The sequence below is a fragment of the Rattus norvegicus genome, chromosome 1 (assembly GCF_021556685.1).
Source record: "Rattus norvegicus strain SHRSP/BbbUtx chromosome 1, alternate assembly SHRSP_T2T, whole genome shotgun sequence".
Lineage (NCBI taxonomy): Eukaryota > Metazoa > Chordata > Mammalia > Rodentia > Muridae > Rattus > Rattus norvegicus.
Window position 1 is genome coordinate 17,113,854 of NC_141534.1, and position 19,317 is coordinate 17,133,170.

Below are 19,317 nucleotides of genomic sequence, written 5' to 3' on the forward strand. Positions count from 1 at the left end.
ACACACAGAATCCATAGTAAAAGAGGCTCTGTGCTGCGAACATAGAGCTACCAATTCTGAAAAGTAGGAGTTAGGTTGTACAAAGGTACGAGGACTCGTTTTCATTTCCTGGAAGAATTCAGAGTTCATTCCATGGACAGGAGAGCCAGACCTACCCAGAGCCCGGTATCTCAAAGTGTCACTAAGGAAAAGGTCCCAGATGGGGGAGATTAGAATGGACCCTGCTCAGTGGGAAAGAGGTAAGACAAGGTCACAGTAAGTAGAGGAAAGGCTTGTGTCTTCAACTCCTCCACACATGAGAATTTCCCTCCAGAGCTCATCCAGAAAACCTTGGAAATGGAGTGAGACTCTGAGGGTTCTAAAACAAGTGCGAAGCTCTGTTTGTTGGTTGGGTTTTGTTGAGGAAAGGTCTCACTATGTAGTCCAGGCAGACATCGCACTTGAAATCCTCCTGCCTCGGCCTCCCAAATTGTAGAATTACAGGCCCGGGCCACTGTGCTTTAATACACTGTAACTGAGTACCTTGCCCACAGCTCTGTGGCAGAGCCAGTCCCAACTGCAACTGCAGCTATCGCTTAGGTAACACCCTTTCAAAGCTGCGTCTCCTCAGCCTTATTCACAGTCAAAAGTAAGTATCCATAGCATGGCCTGGATATATATGTATGTATGTGCGTGTGTGCGTGTGTGCGTGTGTGTCTGTCCGTCTATATGTATGTAATGTGTGTATATGTGTATGTGTGTGTATGTATGTGCATGTGTGTGTGCCTGCATGTGTGTCTGTGTGTCTGTATGTGTGTATGTGTGTGTATGTATGTATATGTGTGTGTGTCTGCCTGTATGTATCTATGTATGTGTGTATGTGTGTGTGTATGTATGTGTATGTCTGTATGTAGGTATGTGTGTACATATGTGTGTATGTATGTATGTATGTATAATGACTAAGTGAGCCAGGGTTCAAAGTAGGAAACATGTAAATAACATAACAGCCAGGGGAGCTGCTGTTTCCACATACAAGTAGGATAGTTTTTTGTGTTTAACAACTGGATACAGAAGGTGGTTAATTCTATTTGCATATCAAGAGCTAGAGTCCACTATGTCGCTAAATACAATGATAATTTAGGACACTCTGCCAGGGATATAGATCCTTGGTAGAGCACTTGCTTGGAAGACACAAAGCCAAGGGTTCAGTCCCCAGTGCTGAAACATAAGTAAAATAAATGTAGGGCCCCTAAAGATTGTCACACGTCTGTTTGCTTTCAGGTGTGCACGCATGCTTGTGTGCACATCTGTATTACTTAAGTCAACAGCCAATTTCTAGATGCCTGTCCCTTCTAACATTTGAGAGGCGCTAGATACAGCTGAGCCAGGAGATTGGCCTTGAAATGGCCCCGTGATTCCTGCCATTGCCACCACAGAGTAGTTTTTAGACAACTTTCCTGTGCAAACTTGAGCCCCTTAACAATCCGAATCAGGAAGGCTTTGCTTGCCCTCCTCGCCCCACCCCACCCCACTCCCTGCCACCCAGGTTTGCAAACTAGTCACAACATTTTGTGACTTACTCAACAACTACTGACCAAAATGAGGTCCTCTCCCATACTCTCCTCTTTCCAAACAAACAGAAAGATCCCTCATTGGCATGGGGAAGATATGGAGGTAAATTACTGGAAGAGCCAATCAGTGTCCCCATTTCTAAAGGGCAGCAAGACTTGTTTACACGTCTGTCTTTTAGATTCAGTCTGTCATCCCTTTAGGTAGTCAGTTACGAAGGGTGCTTGTGCTTCTTGTTAAAGTCTAAAACTCGAAATGTGAACTTGTAACAGAATTCAGGTAAGGGCATTTCTAAATGTTTGTGTTTTCTAGACAGAGGAGGAAGGGGATACACAGAAAAACTCAAGCGTCCCTTTTCTGAAAACCTTAAATTTTGCGTGCAGTAACACTGAAAATCAAGAGGCCGTGAATTTGAAGGAGAGAGGGGTGCGTGGGAAAGTTGACAGGGAAGAGGGGGAAAGAAGACACTAATTAACTCAAAAATAAACAAAAATATTTTTTAGAAAGTCAGGCTGCTTCTATGCATTGCATACCTAAGGGATGGGGTCTGAATGCAAGTGAATTACAGTTGCTACTAATTATTCTGTTAATGGACAACAAATTCCCATTTGACCTAAGACATTGTTAGATCATCTCACCAGCTTGGAAGGACCATAGCACATTCAGCTGGTTTAAAACTCTTCCCAGACACTCCTACCCTTGATACCACTACTCCTAAGAGCCTCAGACTTCTGCTGGCTTGGAGACCCTGGAGCTCTGCTCCCCTGGTATTCTCTCATGTTACAGGACACTAACATGAAACCCAGTCATGCTGGAGGTGACAGCAGAGAAAGAGAATTGGTCAGTATCTGAAGGTGAGGTGACCTGGAGTCACTTCGCAGGACAAACCCAGACCTTGGTGTTCAGCTACAAGCAATGTCCGGTCAGGGGTTTCCTGTAGAATCCCACTGTTGTGCTTTAGGAAGGCTTCCAAAGAGGCTGCTTTGTCAAGGCCTGGAGCTGTTCTAAGGGCTAGAAAGAATCTTTTTACCAAGCCCTCTATGGGGACAGGGCAGCCCAGTTTCATCTCGAACGTCACCAAGATTCCTAAATTAGGACGTGGGAGAGTGACTTCCTCCTTCTTTTAGTCATGATAGTGAAAGTAATGATGGTCTTAAAGAAAGGAATGGTATCCTTCATTGTGTGCCCAGAACTTACCACTGACTGCACATAGTAGGAGCTGAACATAAATGTGGACTAACCTGGGTATGGAGCACAGTACAGAGGCTAACGTGCAGGGACAAAGAAGTAGCTCTTTCCGGGCATGTGTGAGGGCCTAGGTCCAAAGCCAGCAATCAATCAATCAATCAATAATACACCAATAATATAGTGACATCCGCACCCATTTCTTAGACACCTGGTATGGTCCTTGGATTTCTAACCAAGAGTCCACTACCACAGGATATTAAATCATATTTTTTTTCTTTAGACAGATTCTCACTGTACAGACCAGGTTGTCCTTGAGTTCACAGAGATCTGTGAGTGCTGGGGCTCAAGTCATGAGCCACCATACCCAGCTCACAGGCTCTGAGAAGAGCCTCAGTCTTACCTACACCTTCGCAATTCCCTACTCTCTCACACTCCTCCCTTTTCTGTTTTTCCGGTCCCTTTCTTTGTCTCTTCTCCCCTGCATCAGCCAGTGGCATCAACAGAGTTAACAGTCAAGTCCTTAAAAGTCTTACTGATGACCAGGTCAGTGAGCCACGGAAGCTCGGACTCCACCTGGGAACCCACCCCATGACCTTGGATAGCATTCCTCACACCCCTAGAACATTCTGAACAACTCCTTATTTACATAAAAATATGACCTTCAAATGTGGATATAATCCTTTAGGCCTTTTGCTTTTTTTATTGAGGCAAATAAGCCAGAAGGTTAAATCTAATTTGCATGGCATTTTGCATTCCTTTTCATCCCGGCCAAAAGCCTTCCAAGGCTGCTGAGATGTGTGCCTTGCTCCTTGGGAACCTGAGACCCTGACTATTCTTCTCTGTGCAGGTTTAATACTTTTCTAAGGGAAGCAACCCTAGACCCACAAAGCCAGAAATTCTTCACTGCAAGAATTCAGGGCTCTACGAGTTTATATTTTGTTTCCGTATCATCCAATGAACCCTTTGTGACCTCACTTTTTGAATTGTCGTGTGTTTCAATATGTTCATGTATGGTGGTACCGTTAACTACCTTAGCAGCTGTCACCATTAAAGCACAAAATCAAACCCATGACTCCAGTTCAGTCTTCTGTGCAGTCAGATTTGAGCAGGGAAAGGAGAAGCATTTAGTATTGTAATTATTTGTAATTATGTGCCAGTTCTGATTTTTTTTTTAAAGCTAGCATTCCCTGAGCATAGGCTAGTTAAAGGAAGAAAATCCTCGTTGCCAAGCATCTTACCCATATTACCTCCATTATCAAAATAAGCTGACAAGAGAGCAATATTCCCACTTCAAAGCAAAGCAGAACTCCTCCCACTCCGTGAGGTTAGAAGCACGTCTGCGATGCTGTGTCTCCTAGGCTGGAGTGGCAGGGTGGCATTTCCGGTTTGCCAAATTCCAAAACTTCCTTTTCCATCATTCGGATGGAGTTCACCAAGCTGGCCACTCCATTTTCCTTAAACATAAATTTGATTTTTAAAACGCTCATTCCAAACACATTTGATAAAACATGACATTCTACTATTAACACTGAGTAAGAAATTGAAACATTTAATATTCCCCAAATTTCCGATACCTCTTGCAAAAGAAAAAAGAAAAACCCAGCCATCTGCAAAACCACAGCAGGACGACCAAAACCTGAGATTGCGTCTTGCTCTGGAGACGTTGATTTCAAGCCTTTACCCAGTTAATAAAATTTCCCTCTGTTCTCCCGTCACACACAGGCTACCGTGGTGCAAAGAGAGGCCTTGCCAACGTGTTTCATGCCCTGAGAAATGATATCACTTGGGGTTCAGGGTGGCGAAAGGTGATGTATGGGGAGGAAGCTTTTCTTCCTTGGTGGTCCACTCCCGTTAGTGTGCCCTGAGGACGCAGCCTTAGGTCTGCCTCAGCCGTGGGCAATAGTCCCACAGTGTTCATTTGCTGCTTTGCTGTATGATGGAGACAAGTGAGTGCTTATCACTTAACCCCAGTGTTTACACAGTGTGCGCGCAGGCGCAGATAATAAATACTGCACGAGGGAGACCCAGGCCCAGTCGCAGCTTCCTAAAGAAGAACAAACTGCTGGGGATGAGCTGTGTGTGAGATCGGACCGTGGAAAAACACAGCAGGTCCGCATCCTGCCACAAAGATGACGGCTCGGTGTATCCTCTGTTTCCTGTGGAAATCTATGCCAACTCTCCTTTCCTCCCCGTCTTCCCTCCTGTCTTCCCCATTCACCTGTCTGCTTACCCCCCTCTGGAACTCAACTACCCCGGGCCATCAATTAAACTCTTACATCTCCCGTATTATACACACACAATTGTTTGTGCGGCTGTCCTGCACCCCAGCTGGCACGAGGTGCAGACAAAAGCGAGACAAACAAATGACTCTTGAATCGCCCTCCGTGCCAGGTGGTTGGAGAGACTCCACGGGTATCCGGGGGTTCGGGTAGGAGCGGTGCTGTTTCTAGTCCAAGGGCTGTGATTTCCCCCCTCCTTCCCCAGCAGGCAGCTGAAAACCGACCACACTCAGTGTGCATCTGGGGTGTGAGGCAACCAGAGGAGGTGACCGCCCTGAAATGTTAGCCCTCATCTTCACAGAGGCTGCCACACGCTCAGGTTCCTACAACCTCCGTCCTGGGTATTTCACTCCAGGATGAAAGGGGGACCCTCGCCTTCTACAGTGGTTCTTCTGAACACAGCACTGTACTTCCTGGTTTTTGTGTCAACTAGACACAAGGTAGAGTCAACGGAGAGGAAGGAGCCTCCGTTGAGGAAAGGCTTCCCTGAGATCCAACTGTAGGGCATTTTCTCAATTAGTGATCAAGGGGGGAGAACCCAGCCCATGTGGGTGGCGCCATCCCTGAGCTGGTGGTCCCGGGTTCTATAAGAAAGCGCGCTGAGCAAGCCAGTAAGCTGCACCCCTCCACAGCCTCTATGTCAGTTCTTGCCTCCGTGTTCCTGCCCTGTTTGAGTTCCTGTCCTTGGCTTCCTTTGATGAGAGAACAGTGATGTGAAAGCCTGAACTAAATGAACCCTTTCCTCCAGTTGCTCTTGATCACGGTGCTTTGTCAAAGCAGTAGAAACCCTGAGGCAGTGCCCAAGAGCCTCTCTGGAGACAGCCCTTGGGGGATCCACCTAGGGCACTGGGCCAGGAGCTCCTGTTGTTGCCAGTACCCTTGTCACTGACTGCTCCCCCAAGTCGCTTGTGGTGCTGTGCATGTGAAGGCATGACACTACTCCCGGCCACAAACATGGCTTTAGATCTTCTCCCAGATCTCTCTGACTCGAATCAAAAAGAAAACAAAGTTCAAAAGTGAGGTGGACTTTGTTTAAAAAAAAAAAAAAAAAGGTAATAGGGGAAGTGGGGGGGGGGGTTCACTTGGCATTCCTTTCTGTGGAGAAACTAAGAAACCTCCCCTCATACCACTCTCCTGAACATGTCCCACTGTCTTAATTCTTCCAAAATTCTTTGATTTGAAACTGGGTTTTCAACAACTGGCAAGTCAAGTAAGAAGTCCATTTCCTTATGGCTCAGCCCCGTCAGAGAGTCAGGGTGGGGAGCATGCATCCTTATTCCCAGCACCATAGGGGGACCCCATTCTAGATTTATGCAGAACTTCAAAGGTAGCCCCTCCCTGCACACACCTCCCTTAGAGTGGGTGTTTCTTTAACCACCCCCAACAGAGGGAGCTTTTAGGTGAGCATAATTGTGCTTTTGTCTTGGATTTGGCTCACCCCCACTACCCTCTCCCTACTTTGAGATCCCCTGGCCTGCAGCCCAGGGTGGGGCTTTGCTCCAGTACTGTAAATGATGGTAATTACCTTTACAAACTTAAAAAAAAAGTTTTTCCCAAGGTCAAGAGTATCCAAAGTCTAGAGCATGCTATCACCCTTTGTGTGCAAATCTCCCAGAATGTGGGTGGGGATCTAAAGAGTCCCTCCCTCTTGGAATAGCCTAGCCAAGAGGGTGTGTGTGTGTGTGTGTGTGTGTGTGTGTGTGTGTGTGTGTGTGTGTGTGAAACCTGCTCTGTTTCTCGGTGGGCCTCTGCACTGCCAATGCCAAGGCCTCCACATTACAATGGTGACATCAAAAGACATGACAGGAGATGTAGGAGTGACCGTCTCACAAAGTAATTGGGGATTCTATTAAAGCGGTGGCCCAGTCCAGGGAAGGTCCTCTCAGATGGAGGGAGGACTTTGCCCGCCAGGGCTGGGGTCTCTTTGAGAGGCATCATTCCCCGCCGACTGCTTAACAGCGCCACTGAGCCTGCGCTCAATGCATCTGAGCACTGCCTCACGAGATTATCACCATGGTACCTTGGGATTTTATTTCATGCACAATCACTAGCAACTCTTATCTATGTCTAAGATCAAAATGATTAATGAAAATTCAAAGTTTTGTCTTTGAGTCAGTAGCTTTGGGCCACAGAACTACATTCCGTCTCATTTCCAGAGGCTTGATTTATGAATGGCGTAGATGGCTCTGTCAGCCACCAATTTCCCTTGGTTGTTTTACTCTACAGATTATCTGGACAAATATCTCCCACCTGGCTCATAGGGGTTCTCTTTCAAAAGCTAAATTAAGACCGAGGACGCAGAATGGTCGCTCGCTGAGCAATGTGATCGCTGGAAGTTCATCAAGACGCTCAAAAGACAAGTCAGAATCACTTAAACACCCCCCTCCCCCCAGTTCTTCCCATTTGGAAGTCAGATTCTCACTGCATGGCTGTAACAGGGAGCGGTAGAGGTCATGGTCTGTGCTAGCTAGGTTATAGTCCCTGAATTAAAATCAAGAGTGTTCATTTTGTGCTAAAGGGACGTTTTATAATGGACCTACCCAAACGAGAAAACATCTGTGCTACTAACATCTCGCAAACAAGCCACTTTCCTGAGCTCAGGTCCCTGAAGAGGAAGCCCAGAAGGTCTGGGGTTATCGCTGAGCCCTGCCCAGCTCTGGGACCTTTCTCTGTATCCGCAATCCGTCCTACCCCTCTTACTAGAAGTTTCGGTGTTTAGGAAGCAATTCCTCCTATGCTCTTGGCCTTTGTCCAATGTTTAACTTTTGGGGCGTTGGGGAGTTCGCGACTTTTGCTTATGAGTTTGCCTAAGATTGAGCTTACCCTTCTTTTACCCCTCCGCTCACTCCCACCCTGACCACCTTGAGCGTTCCCTCAGGGGAACAGGAGGACAGTGGTCTGCGGATTATCTATCTACCCAGACTCCACACAAATGTGGCCCTTACGTGGAGGACTCACAAATACCCATTCTCCACACACAACTGTGAAATCCCAGGTAAGGATGCCTGGAGCCTTGCAGGGGACACAGGCGAACTTCGGAGCCAGCGAGGCATCCCAGCATGCTCCGGGGCAGTTCTAACCGTGGCTACACAGTTGTGCCTCTTCTCTGCTCTGGCTTAGACTGCAGAGTAACTTGTTTGATGGTGAGGAAGAGCAGCTGCGGCACAGAGGACTCGGATTTCTAGGTCAGGTAGCGCCAGGCACATCAGGCACCAGATCATGGCCCGTGTTCTCTTATGTAGCTGCTGTCTCTTTATTAAAAGGAAGTACATTGGCCTGATCGGCTTGTTCCTCCAACCCTTAAAACTCTTCAACCTTATCCTCACGCCCGGCAGGCAGGGCTGCTGTGAGACCCCCCGCTCTCATCCACTTGGAGTCTCTCTAGAGACCTGAAGTGGGAAGGCCCTCTTTCTGAAGCACCGGGCTTTGCCGCTTGTCGGGGAAGAAAGGGTTAAGTCGGCTGGGTAGAAAACGTTGTCAATCACTGGTGACTGCACCAGGGAGGAAAAACAAGCTGCACCTGTACGGGCAATTTAAGAGATTCTGGTCAGCTCCTTTCCCCTGGTGCTTTGTTCTGCCAGCTGCCTGTGTGCTTTGGGTGCAGGTGGAAGCGTGGACTTTGCTATCTATAAAAAAAACTTTAATGGCGAAGATCAACTTCCGCTTCGCCTCCCCAGGGATCAAAGTATTTGGCTTGCTTTCTTTCTTTTCTTCTTCTTCTTCCCTTTCCTGAAAGACTGAGAGAGCAGAGCTCAGAGAACTAGTGGTTAAGCTATTGAGTCTCCCGTGCTCGCCCCCGGGGAGCAGATCCTTGGTGGGTGCTCTTTTTAAATTCCCCGCTTAGAGGAGAGAAAGGAAGCAGGACAAAGAGAGGCAAGTGGGGACTCTCGCCTTGAAAGAAATCAGGTTCTCCTGTAAGGGGGCCCAAAGGACAAGAGCCCGGAGAACCTCACAGCTGCCCTCAGACACACACTTGGGCTCTGCAATATGAAGTGTGCACTCACCGTACGCCATTGTCTCCGGGGGGAGAGGGGGTGGTCACAGATATTACCTCTGGCCACAGTACTTTTCACTACACAGTCGTCAACCAGTGTAGTATGTGGGTGAGGAGTAATTACACCAACCCCAAGCACGCACCTTGCCAGTGAGAGCCTCAAAGGCGGTGTACTGATTCAACAAAAAAATTACACGCACATGATAATTGTCTGCATATGCTGGCACTAAATTTGAGTTTGGACACACCGTGATTGTCACAGGCTGACTGGGGACTCCCTGAGGTTCATTTGGTGTTACCCTAACCCCTAGAATCTCACTATGTGACTGAATTTAAGATAGGCCCAGCAAGGCAGAGATTAAAGTTATGCTGTCAGAGTGGGCGTGAATTCGAGTCTCTAGTATCCTTCATTTGTTTATTTAAGACAAGAGTTTCTCTGCGTAGCCCTGGCTGTCCTGGAATTCATTCTGTAGACCAAGCTGGCCTTGAACTAACAGATTTCCCTGCCCCTGCCTCATGAATGCTGGGATCAATGGTGGCTGCCACCATCAGGCTCTCCTATCCTTTCATGGAGAGGAAACAGGGACACACTAGGCACACATGTGCAGAGGGAAAAAAAGACTTGAAGACACAGCCAGACAGCAGAGGCCACAAGCCCATAAGAGAGGTCTCAGGACAGAGCGACTGACACCTCGATCTTGAACATCTAGTTCCCAGAACGGCAAGAAAACAAATATTTAGCTGTTGCCTAGGCCACTCTGGCTGTGGGATCCTTTTCATCAGCCTTAGTAAACTAATAAGCATCGAGCCAGGCAAGGGCCTGGAGCTGGACGACAACATGTCAAAGATCTCAAAATCCCATTCCCACGTGCGCAGGGAAGAAAGAACAGGGACCAGGGGCGACCTTTAACCTTGCCCATGTTCTGAGAGTCGGCCAAAGACCAGCTCATCTTGAGGTGTTTCACCGTATCATGAAGGCCATTATCAAGGCAAACAGTGGGACCTCACATTGACCGGAAAGAAAAATAAATCCAGTCCTGACCGAGTGGCTAGGAAGGGAAGGGATTCAACAGATCACACCTACAAGGTTAAAAAGCAAAGAACTATACTGTGCAGACACATGGAGAAGGTGTGGGCTTCTTTTTTTTTTTTTTTTTTTTTTTTTTTTTTTTTAGGTGTGGGCTTCTTAGCATCAGAAGCACAGGAGTTCTTTAAAATGGCGTCTTGGGTTGTTTTCCTGGAAGATGTTGGCTATTTCTCTTTAAGCTGGCTGCCCCGTAGATTAACTGTTCTGAGGAAACATGACACAATGTAGAAGCTGCTACTTGGAGTTCAACAGGTTCACACAGAGCTGGGGCCAGCTTCTAGGCATGTCATATGGTTAGCATTTAATCCTCTGATCTGTAGGAGACACTGAAGGGCTCTGGTCTGACTCTTTTCCAACTCTCCTGGAACCTTCCCTGTCCTTGGGGGTTTTTTTCATCGTGGTGGTGGCTAGAGGCAACCAAGCTTGGATTTTCAAAGAAATGTCCAAGAGGCTAGATGTGGTGGTCCAAGATCCCAGCACAGAGAGGAGAGAAGCAAAAGGATAAAGATATTAAAGCCAACCTAGGAGAGTACAAGTTAGGGGCTAGCCTGAACTATACAAGATCATGTCTTCAAGAACAGAAACTAGAGGCAAGACTTTCGTATGTCAGGCAGAAAGAGTTATGATACCGTGGGTTTTGTGACTCAGAGAGCAAGCTTCTACCTACACAGGCAAGGATGCCCTGTACGCACAGAACCGAAGAGGAAGTCATGTGTGGGGACTGTTCTCGAAGATCCAGCCGCTCCTGGAGGGAGGTGTACAGAGTTCAGGCTGGAGCCCAGAATAACAACATTAAATAGAAAGGCCTTTGGATGGGGTAGGTTCTCTTGATAAACAGGATTGCTTCATAAGGTATAAGACTCCTAACCCAATCGGACTTCATGTATTTTCAGTATACATATATGTCCCATGCAGCGTTGGGAACGTATAATATCTTTCACACACCTACAGTAGAGAATCTGTGACGAGGTTGGGAGTGGAGGGGAACGCCTTTGGTCCTAGACAAAGGAGCCAAAGGCAGGGTGGTCTTCGTGAGTTTGAGGCCAACCTGGTCAATACAGCGCACTCCGGGACAGCCAGAGCTAAAGAGCGAGAGGCTGTCAAAAAAAAAAAAAATCAGTATCTCTGACAAAATTCAAACTTGACTGGCTGCTCCGAATTTTTATTTGCCAAACCTGACAATTACTATCTGCGTGGCAAACAGAAGTTTCACCAGGAAGGGAGGCACAATTGGCTCCATGTTGGTGGAGATGGGCCGAGAGAACTGAGTCATGTTTTCTGGGAAACTGTCCCCATCTCTTGGGGTTGGAACTGAGCGATCCTTCTATGTGGTATGTGGTTTCAAAGCTAGCAGGTCGCAGCAAGACCGGATAATCATACAGTGCAAACCTGGCATGCTCTCGGCTTGTTAGTGTTTCCTCCTGCCTTAGCTGCCAGTGACCTCTGTAGTCCCTGGGCTGCGTCTTCTGGGTCAAGCTAACAGACAATGGAAGAGTGGAAATGCTAAAGGAGCAAGGAAAAAACAAGGAGAGCAAGTTGTCCACTGGGGAGCTCTAGAGCTTCTGGAGAGCAGGGTGTGCCAAGTGCCATCGCACAGCCCCAGGTTAGGTCACAGCAGGAACATCTCTCTTCAGCGAAGGCACCTCTAACTCATCGGCTGACACGTGGACAGGATCCTTGATTTCTGACTTCTCAGCCCCGACAATAATTGGCAATAAGAATTTATTATTTGTAAACCACTCAGTCCATGGTATTTTGTGGTAGCTGCTCCTGAAACTCAATATCCATCCCCTTGAACTAAGGCGTCTGTCCCTACATTGCAATGGGATCAAGAACTATTCTGTTGAGTACTTGGTTCTCCCAGTTTGTAATTGTTACCTGCTTGGTGAATGTTTTAGTCTGTTCCTTCTGACTATCACGAAACACCTGATAATTAGTATCTTATAAAGGAAAGCAGTTGATTTCTGGTGAGTGGCCCAGGTAGCATGGCAGGAACATGGAAGGACAACTAGAACATGTGGGAGACAGAAAGCACCATAGTATCCTTGCTCTGTCTCCCACTCTCACAGTGACTGGCCCACCATCTGGAAAGTGGGAACCTGTCTCTTGAGAAAAGAACTGATGGGCTCCTGACAGTGGTACCCCAAGACCTAATCACTTGTCAGCATCAGACCACTCCTCAATACTACATCAACAAGGATCAAATTTTAACCTGTGTTCAGGAGCCAACAAGGTAGATCGACTGGACTTTGAGTCATCCGGGACTCGGGAACCCTAAGACGATCCAGAAATATTCTGTGGCAGAGGTCACCAAACTATGTCCCACAGGCTTGATTCAGGCTTTCACCTGTTTCTGTGTGTGTGTGTGTGTGTGTGTGTGTGTGTGTGTCTGTGTCTGTGTATGTGTATGTGTGTCTGTGTGTGTGTGTATGTGTGTGTGGTATGATGTATGTGCATGTGCCTGTGCTGTGGGTGCATGTGTATATATATAGGCACATATATGTCACAGTACATGTGTGGATATCAGAGGACCACTCTCACAAGTCTGTTTTCTTCTACCTTGTAGGATCCAGGACTCGAACTTCGGGCATCAGGCCTCTACCCACTGAGCCATCTTGCTGGCCCTATTCTTTCACTTAAAAAGGGTTTCTTCAGGTCTAGATATGGTGGTATGAGTCTGTAATCCGACCACATGTCATGTCAAGGCAGGAGGGATGTTCAAAGACATCCTCAGCTCCATAGTGAGTCTGCAGCCAGCCTAGGTTACATGAAGCCTCATCTGAAAAAGTATTTTTCCTTCCTTTGTTGCCACTTCCTGCCCTTCTTCCCTGAAAAATGGAAGGCACATGAGGAAGATGTGCTTCCTCAGTAAGATGTAGGCTTTAGCTGTGGCAACTGTCTGGTCATTGCCCAGGGTCCTTCCTACCTTTTCCTTTCCCTTTTCTCCAGAAAAGCTGAGGTGAACTTGGAATCTGTTCAATGCCACAAATTCTCTTATCATTATAGTATAACCTCAATTGAATTTATATTCATTTCTGAATCATCTTCTACTGGCCCCCACTTCTCCAACAATCAAACCTAACCCTGTGTCAAGAACTCTGCTCAATGACCTATTGACTGACACATCCTAGTTCTGAGGAAGGAGCTGCCTTTTGTGTTTTGGTTTTGTGGTGTTCTTGTTTTTGTTTGCTTGTTTGTATTTGCCTTTTCAAGACGGAGACTCTCTGTGTGGCCCTGGTTGTCCTGGAACTTACTTTGTAGACCAGGCTGGCCTTCAACTCAGAAATTCGCCTGCTTCTGCCTTTTGAGTGCTGGGACTAAAGGTGTGCACAGCCATCTATCTGGAACTGCCTTTTGTAAAACTGCGATTCCTCTAGAAGATAGAAATCCTTCACAAAATCAGTGGTGGCGTCCTGGCTGTAGTGTGTGGGGACTTGGAATGTCGTCCTCTGGCTGTCTCGGCTCTGTCTGAGGTAGAAATGTTCCTCCCTGTGTGAAAGCATCTTTCTTGAGTGCTGTTTACTCATCGAGTAACCATTTTTTTCTTAATTGATTTTACAAACGCAATATAAGCTCTTTGTGTCAAGTCAGACAGTGGCGTTACACAGAAAGTCATCCTTGTCCTCTTTCCTCCTGGCTCACTTGTGACCTTGTCAGGAGTGTCAGTAGGGCTTCATTCACAGCGTCTTTGTATTCAGAGTGGCTGCGATACACACAGTGATGCGTCTGCTTTTTACGGAACTACACCATAGACATCACTCAGCACCGTAATGAATGTGTACAAATCTAATTCGGTCTTCTCTGTTATCGAACATCATTCCAGAGCCAGCTGCTACTGTCCCTGCTAATACAACTCTCCATTCAGAGAAATCTTCAGTTTATGAAAAGTTCGGGGCTTTGAGAAAGGGCAGACAGAGAAGACTGGGGAGCATGCACTTACTGCTGGCGACAAGGTCCCGTGAGAAAACAAAATAAATAACTTCCTGTCAGAGCGTGAAGTGGGCACAATTCCCGTGGAAGGAGGGGAAAGCTTGGTAGACAGTCAAATTCATCTGCAGGTGAGTCCCACAGACAAGGGGAGGGGAGGTATGGGGTGGGGTGGGGGGGAGGCAAGTGGGTGCCTAGGGCAGTTCCTGGCTGACACACCACGAATCTGAGGGCCCCGCTGAGAAGGCAAAATGACAGGAGGGCACAGAACTGCACAGGTTGTACCAAGCTCTGTTTCTAGAAAGATATCTAGAGTCCATCTGAGGGTAGACGAATGGACTGTAGTCTAGTGTAGAAAGGAGATGAACTGTGGGTGCGTGGTGGTAGAGACTGGAGGGAAGACGGTCAGAATTACCCTTGTGAGGTGACTGGGCCTAACAAGGCTGTAGCAGGTTGCCGGGCACGGTTCACACGGCCTTCTAGCCTAGGCAGCCCGGACTGTAGGAGGAGAGGCAGGAGAAGAAACTTTTTTACGCTTGATGGAAATGTCTAGTTTGGGCTTTTTTGCAGGGCACTTTTTGAACGTTTTCTGAATTCAGGGTGATGACGGCCGGCCTCAAGTACCTACATTTAACTGAATGAGAGGTTTTCTCCCTTGACAGAGAAAGAGGAGTGGAATGACTCATTAGGGGCCCCAGTCAGGAAGGGATGCACGTCTCAAGTGCTCTGCTACAGACTCTGTGCCTCCTAATGGGCCTCCTTCAGCCCACAAGCTGTAAATCTTCCCAAAGCTTAGGCAGCTGGCGGGGTTGGGGGCTTAGGATTCTATGCTACCCCTCCTCAGGGAAGCACTGTGCACACCTAACCTGCACAGACACAGGCAGCAGCTCTGAGGGCCGTCTGTCGTTGGTGAGCACTACTGCTGGACTGACCACCACCATGACCTGCTGGCCCTCATTCCAGTGTTTATCCTTCCTCTGCGCTGTCCTGCATCCAGTAAACATCTCCAGGCACTGACTCCACTCTGCCGCAAAGACACGCGCTTCTGGATTACTGGAGCGAGATGGGCCTTCAAAGTTCCCTTAGACCAGAAGTCTCAGAGTGACAGTGCCCGGGGTATCCTTGCTTCATATGCTGCACCCCTGTTCGTCCTCTAGAAATCATGTCAGTTATCAGATTGGGGGGGGGGGTCATCCTGGGTGTGGCCAGGTAATCCTCTTTTTACAGGTTAATCGCCCAAGGTGCAAGAAATAATCACCTATGATTTAAAGTGCTTCTTTTAAATGAAAAAATAAAAGTTCTCAATTTAATAAAGAGTGGGAGAAAAAAAAATCTGTAAACCAGGATTGCTGGGAACTACAGTAAGGGATACTATCAGAGAGGGGCTATGTTCACATAACTTTCATTAAATTATTATAGCAGTTCTAAATTATAAATTGAATATTATCACAGGTGTGTGTGTGCGTGTGTGTGTGCGTGTGTGTGTGTGTGTGTGTGTGTGCGCGCGCACACACACACACAGAGGAGAAAAATCTATAAGGAATTTGACACTTTTGTGCTTCACGCATCCCCTAGGGGCAGAGAATGAGGAATGTCATGTAAATACAGTTTTCCAACTTGTGCCCGGTTTGTTCCTGAGAGTTCTGAGGTTTGGGACGGGGTTTTGTGCAGACACTTTCTGTGTGCAACATGCTTGGGGAGCACTGGCATGAACCACCTGGAGCGGGAGGAGTTCTAGGAAAGTCGTCCTTTTGTTTGAGAAAGCTCTTGTTGGGAGCAGGGGATGGTGGGTTGATGGGGCAGAGATTGGAGTGGAAGGCTGAGTCATGAGAACTGATGGGGCCTTAGATATGGGTCTGCTGAGGCTTCCTGTGTGTGCCAGGTGTGGTAGCCTCTGCCATCCCTCCTGGGAGGGGCTGACCTGCCACCATCACTCTCTGTCCTGGCAGCAAGGTGCCTCCACTTGCCATTTGGATTACCCATTCTGAGGAAAATCAAAACCAGCCGTGGATGTTTTTGATCAGCATGCCCTCTCTGGAGGACTGGGGGCCTGTCAAAGACCTGCAGGCCTCTTCCTGACATCCAGCTCGGGAATCCTGCTTTGCTTCTAGCTTCTGTCCTGCCAGGAAGCCAGGAGACAGTGAAAGCAGTTGGCTTCCCATTCTCCATTGACTAAAAGACAACATAAACCTCAAAGAAATTCAATCTTCTTCCCCAGATGAAATGCTCAGGAAGGAAGGAAAGAAGGAAGGAAGGGAGGGAGGGAGGGAGGGAGGAGGAAGAGAGAGGGAGGGAGGGAAGAAGGAAGGAAGGGAGGAAGGGAGGAAGGGAGAGAGGAAGGAAAGAGGAAGAAAGGAAAGAAGGAAGGAAGGGACAGAGGGAGGGAGGGAGGAAAGAAGGGAGATTAGAAATTTCACTGCTACTAGCAGGTCAACTAGAAAATGAAATGAATTAAAGTTGCAAATAGGTAAACACTCTAAGGGGTTTTCTCTCTTGGAAAAGCACCCCGTGTTCTGATTTTGAGAAACAAGCTGTAACAATTTCTGAGCCGGTTAAAGGAATTGTCTTAGAAGCTGCCCGGCCTCCACCCCCTGCACCCCCCCCCCCCCTTTAATATAAGTGTAGGTGATGCCAGGAAATGAGCCCCTCACGATGTTTACAGTAGCTCTTCCTATCTCCCCCATATCTATCCAGAGTCTTGGGTAAACAGGACACAGAGTACACCAGGCCTCTTCCACAGAACACCTCCTCCCTACGTCCCAAGCCCTTCATCCTCTTCCTCAGACTGAAAACAAAAGAATGGGCTCCAAATTCAAACAGCAATAGCCTTCTGCAGAGAAATACCTGAACGCGTGGCCCACCCGCTACCAAACACAAAGGGCAAACCTGTGCTTGGTGACTGTCTCCTTCCGGGTATAATTGTCAAGTACACGTGTGCAATGTGAAATATACAATGTTCACACTGCACTCACGACCAGGGCACTGTGAATAGCATGTAACCTGCTGACATCCTTAAAAGTACTCCGCACAGGGGCACGGCTCACAACGGAGCCGGGTACCTCACGGTAACGTTTGTTCTGGCCCTAACTCTATTCTATTTGACATGCTAATTGTCTCTCTTTTTCCAGAGTCCCAGCATTTGGTTTGGAAGAATAAGGCCAAAGCCTCACATTGTTCCAACCCTGCGGCCAGCTGCTGGCTTTACCACAATGAGCTTCATTGTTGAGTAAATGGAGTCCCTCAGGTGAATGCAATTATGCAAATGCTTCCCTAACTACTAGCCTTGCCTGGCCCTCTCCCCAGGCTGCCCTGCCCTGGGCACACTGTCACTTCCAATTACCAAAGTCTCACTGGTTTTTCTGGGAGTGTCCTCCCTACAGTCTAGGTCCTGATCCCCCCAACCTGCTGCTGACTCTGCCCCTGGAAGGCCTGCTAGGGCTACTGGGCACCTCCATGGACAAAGCCCTGTGGCAAGGCCTGTCTGAACTGGACACCAAGCGTGGGACTAGATCCCCTTTCAAACCCTGAGGCAGTTCTACCCTCGACTGAAGGCAGGCCTGTACACTAGTTACCTCTAAGGTCAGATGCTACAAAGAGAGATGGATGAGGTGTATTTATTGAATCTATTAAAGACTATGGAACTGATGTGGATTCATTATCACCTCTCTCTCTCTCTCTCTCTCTCTCTCTCTCTCTCACACACACACACACACACACACATGCTCGAACAAGTGCACTCGCGCAGAGGAGAGAGAGAGGGAGAGAGAAAGAGGATTGCAGCCCTAAGTGATTATGTGGGAACACCGAGCTACAATGCTTATTTATTGACAACTGTAATGTACTCAGAAAGAAGGAACCTGGGCAAAAATCTCTTGAAAGTCCCCACCTCCCTTGATTTAAATGAGTCACTCTGTGCTGGGGGGGGGGGCTGTCATTTTTTCCATGTTTTTGGTTATTTCCCATAGTCGCTGAAATAGAACTGTGCCTCGATGCTTAATAAATACATAACCGCAGGGTCACTGTAAAACCAGTCTGCATTTGCTACGTGGAACTACCCATTGGGATCACACAGTGCTTAAGGAGGCCGGCCACTCAGCTCTCAGCTCTGTAGCCTGAGTTCTTTACCCGCCACCAGTCACGTGGCCAGAGAGGGTTGCTAGGAGGTTCACTATGATGGTAGTGAACCAAATAGCGCTTTCCTGATGAAAATAAGATACCCATAGAGCTTTAAAAAAATACAAAACTGCAAAATCATGAATGGTGTGCTTATAAAAAGATAAAGAGAGGGCGGGATACGTTCTATGGAGGTGTGGTGAAGTATGGAAAAGGGGGTGCCTCGTCTGGTCTGTGTTGAGGCATCCCTTTCCCCTGAGGGACCAGTGGAACGGAACAATGATGGTATAGTATGGAATAGAGTTTATTCAGGGCATGGGGAGGGGAGTCAAGAGCATAGTAGGGGCAGAGAAAGGCAGAGAAAGGATGGGGGAGTAGAGGCTGGCCATGAGCTTGTGGAGAGAGAGGGGGAGGGAAATGGGGAGAGAGGGACAAAGGGGGAAGAGGGTAAGAGAGCAAGAGAGAGAAGAGAGTGAGAAAGGGGCAAGCAGCCCCTTTTATTGTGTCAGGCACACCTGGTTGTTGTCAGGTAACTGTGGGTGGAGCTTAGACAACGTCAACAATTAATACATTAAATTAGAACTCAGCCTTAATGTCAAGCTGACCCTCAAAGGAAGGTACTAGTTTCTGTAATGTGTCAAATGCCTATGGGACTGAGTCTTGGGTAGTAGAGGGAGCTAAGTCATCTATCTCACTGGGCAAGAACTGGCCTATTCCAAACTAGAGGCTGTTGAGGGTGCAAGGCTTAGGGATGCTTGGTGGTTCCTTTATTCACACAAAAACTGTGTGACTCCAGTGGAATGGAACCAAGAATGTTGAAAGGCACGGGGAATGAAGAGGAGTGTATGTGTTTTCAGCTATCTAGAAGTTACACTTAAAAAAAAAAAAAAAAAAAAGAACCTGGGTTCTCGTAGTAAGGTACAGTATCGGGTAACCTCCACAGTAGGTCAAGGAACATTAAGTGCAGATGTACGAAGAATGAACTGATGTTCATTCAACAGAAAATCTATCTGACAAGTAGGAAATAGAGAATGGACTTCTTTAACTAAATCATTGAACCGTATGTGTATTACCATATTTAAGTGCTCCTAATGCAGACCTATGCCACACACTATTACATTTTATCCAAGTAGTCCCATAAGACAGAAAAGTTGCTATTGTCTAATGGCACAGCTGTCTTC

The 19,317-nt window shown here is 47.5% G+C and overlaps 1 long non-coding RNA gene across 2 annotated transcripts; it reads left to right on the forward strand.

The window, feature by feature from the left end:
• Positions 1-19,012, forward strand: LOC148006859 (uncharacterized). 2 transcript variants are annotated; one of them, XR_015644714.1, is made up of 3 exons: positions 1-239; positions 13,920-14,154; positions 17,152-19,012. It is a non-coding gene; the product is annotated as an uncharacterized LOC148006859 (long non-coding RNA). The 2 variants fall into 2 exon arrangements; XR_015644710.1 differs by lacking the exon at positions 1-239 and adding an exon at positions 10,783-10,913.
• The last annotated feature ends 305 nt before the right edge of the window (positions 19,013-19,317 follow it).